This window comes from Dipodomys spectabilis, unplaced genomic scaffold (assembly GCF_019054845.1).
Source record: "Dipodomys spectabilis isolate Male_0828 unplaced genomic scaffold, ASM1905484v1 ptg000413l, whole genome shotgun sequence".
Classification (NCBI taxonomy): domain Eukaryota; kingdom Metazoa; phylum Chordata; class Mammalia; order Rodentia; family Heteromyidae; genus Dipodomys; species Dipodomys spectabilis.
In genome coordinates, this window is record NW_024871090.1 from 362,130 (window position 1) to 365,679 (window position 3,550).

General features: G+C 32.9%; 1 pseudogene; it reads left to right on the forward strand.

The window, feature by feature from the left end:
• Window positions 1–1,282: 1,282 nt before the first annotated feature.
• On the forward strand, window positions 1,283–1,382 carry LOC122097089 (annotated as a pseudogene).
• The last annotated feature ends 2,168 nt before the right edge of the window (window positions 1,383–3,550 follow it).

Below are 3,550 nucleotides of genomic sequence, written 5' to 3' on the forward strand. Positions count from 1 at the left end.
TATGGAGAAAACACTTTGGGACCAGCGAGTTAAAACAATAAACAGAGCATCAGAATAAAATCCCTTATAGATTAGCAGAAAACAATACTGTTATATTACCATGTGAATTCAGAAGATCACAAACACTTAGAACTTATCACAAGTTTATACCGAAGATATTGCATTGATACTTTTTATATTCTAATATATATCCTAAATCTAATTATTTATATTCCATTCTATTTATCAGAATAAATGTCAATATATTTGTCAAATTATCAATTCTATTAAGATTCACTCTGTGAAATTTAAAATCAGCACATATTTTATATTTAAAAATATAAAATATATAAGTATATATAATATAAAAATTGTTTTGCATTGTTGTGTTGTGGTTAGGGAATCAAAGGCAACTCTGTTTTAAAGTATTATTCCATTATCTCTACCTCAGTGTTTGGTAGAGTTAGACTTAAAGCTTTACCATTTGTAGATTTACAGCCTAGAGGCAAGAGGAAACACTGTGATTAAAACATTACCAATTTAAGGCCTAATATCGAGGAGAAACATGGACTTTTCCAGGAGCTATGGAAATATTTGGTGATAGAGAGTCAGTAGTGTAAGTTCCTGCCTGGTTGGATGCTAGACAGGCCAGGAGAGTAGGTAATCATGCATATGAAAATTTTTTCACCTTTTTGGCTTTAGCTACTTTTGAAATGATAAGTATAATAAACAATTATATTTTGACAAAATACCTTCCATTCTGAACAATTCTGTCTGAACTGTTCATCTCTCTAAGATCCCTTGTAACTAAGATTAGTTTTGTTCCAGTAAGACAATCTATGCTGTCAGGGTAAGATATTTTGGTTGGTCTGTTCCTACAAGGAAGAAGGTTAAAGGTTCAGGTAGACATTTGTCCCAGCAAAACCTCGTTTGGGAAATGTTAAGCTGCAGAAGTTTAGAAGTAGCTCTCAAGCAAGGCTTACTTTGAATCCATTAGCTCTACAAAGCTAACTCAGTTGATAAAGAAGTACTTGAAAAGCCATCACCTTTGGACTTAGCTGTAAAGGCTTCAAAGTATGATCAAATTTGAAATGAAAATGACAAAATAGTCATTGACAAAAAATTGTAAATATGATCAATCAACCAAATGATATAAGCTTTTCCACTATACACAGAATTTTAGAGAAATAAGATCAATCGCATTTTAAGGAACAATAAGGGTTCCTTGTTACAAATAGGCAGCCATGGATATATGCCTGTATAAAGATTGCATCATTAAGTACTTAAATTTAGAGGGTACTACATGCTTCAGCAGCAGGTCTACCCAAATTACAATAATACAGAGATTAACATGGCACTTGCACAAGGATGATATGAAAATTTGTGAAGTATTCCATATATTTCATTCTTCTGATGCAAGAAATATAAAAACAGTTATTAAAAAGTTGATTACAAAAATACAAGTGTAACAATACATGTAATTCATAGAATTAAAGGTTAGTTTGACATTAGTGTATTAAATCTTCACCTTAGAAAGGTCTTTACATAGCATAACCTTTACAAAACTTGAAATTAGATAACATTGTCAATTTATCCCAAAGAAATAAAATAATATAAGGACCTAGGAAAAATGGAATCTTAAACTTCTTCTATATGGAATGCAATCTGAAAGGACACATTTATTAATGAAACTATACATTATATAAAAATGTAGAATTCAAAATATTATATCTAGGAGCGAATGAAATAGATTATGGATATTGTACAAACATAGATATATTTTTTCCCAAAAGCACTAGGAACATCTTTAGTTTCTATACTATTCATTTCAACAGATAAGTTAAAATTATTTCTGATTAAAAAAATCACAAACTCTGCAGAAATCATTATAGATGTATACAAAAAACTCTTGAATACATTTTGACATCAGAGTCAGGCAAATCACTTGGAAGAATACCATGGAATCCATGAATTTTTAAAGTAAGATATTGCTGTTGCTTTGTATTGTGAAAAAAATTATAGGGACACAAAGGATGGACTGGCATTTTTGAAATTTAAGAAACTTAACCAAACCATTACGACTTAGGAGAACAATTTGTACAGCCTTCCACAACTTCAAAGAGGTAGTGATACATACTTATCATTTTGGCAATATTAAATGCAGTTTCTTCCAAGCTGTTCTTCAAACCTGGTTTGATATATTGATTCAACAGAGTATCTTTTCTATTTCTATTCCCAGCAGCAACATGCAAGGCGGACAAGAGACCTTTAGTTTGGGGATTGGTATCTGCCACTCTGGTATTATTCCACATATAAGCACTGTGCAGGGGTGTCAGCCATTCAGAGTTATTGCATGAATATCTGCCTTGAGCTACCAACTCATGGACAATGTCTAAATGTCCACTCTAGGCTTCCATATGAAGAGGGGTATACTCATCCTCATCCCTACTATTCATCTGGGTGGCCTTTTGGGAAAGTAGTCTCCACACCATAGTAAACCGTTTAATTTCGACATCCCAAAGAAGAAATTTGCTTGGATCCTACTCCATTTTTTTCTTGAAATTGATACCATTCCTCACTTTTTCACCTTGTTCCTTGTCTGACCATTAGGACCCTTGCTGTCTTCATGTGCAGCTTATATTAGGAGCGAGAAAATAGGAAACAATGCCTTCTTTGTAAATGATTTGGGAAATACCATGTTATAGTGTAAGAGAACTCACTATTCAACATATGGGCTTTAAGAGCTTTCTAGTAGCTTTCTAATGTTGGTATCCAACATTAGAAAAAAATGTATAATGCAGTAGTAAAAGAAGTCCTTTGTATGACTACCTAAATTCTTGTTTTTTTTTAAAGACACTTGTTTTCATCTAAAAATAGGCCTGTCTATTGCCTTCAAGTGATTTTGATGATTGAAGATGCTTAATGAGAAGTCAAAATGTGTTAATAGTCCTTTACTATCAATTAAATTTCACTTTTTCTTCTTGGAAAATATAATGATCAAAGCAATAGTTCAGAATCAGCAAGCAATAGTTCAGAATCATGCTTCAAGTGCAAGTGAGTCACCAGTAAGTAATCCTGGATTCCATTTTCCACAAAGTTTTGTCACAGATACAATGTGCCTTCCTTCTGTAGCTGCTTTCCCAGCCTGGACCTATTCCTTCATTGTATAGGAAAAGTGTGATTCAACTGATTTCAGTCAGATCTGTTAGTAGAATTATCAAGTATTTAGATTCTTTTTAAATTAGTTGTGGGGCCTGAACTCTGGGCCTGGGCACTGTCCTTTAGCTCTTCAAATAAAGGCAAGCGCTCTACAACTTGAGCCACAGAACCATTTCTGGATTTTTCTGTTTATGTGGTGCTATTCTGGGAAATGGCAGAGCAGAAAGTGAAATGATGCAACTAAAAATATAAAAGCAAAATAAATTTGGATAATTATGGAGCAAACATATTGTCTATGGGAACCATGAAAGAGAAAGAGGAAAAGAGATACAGATGTGAAATGGCATAGCTAGCCACAAAATCCATGCTTCTAATCAATTTACAGAGCAAACAATTTTTGTATTTTTTAGAA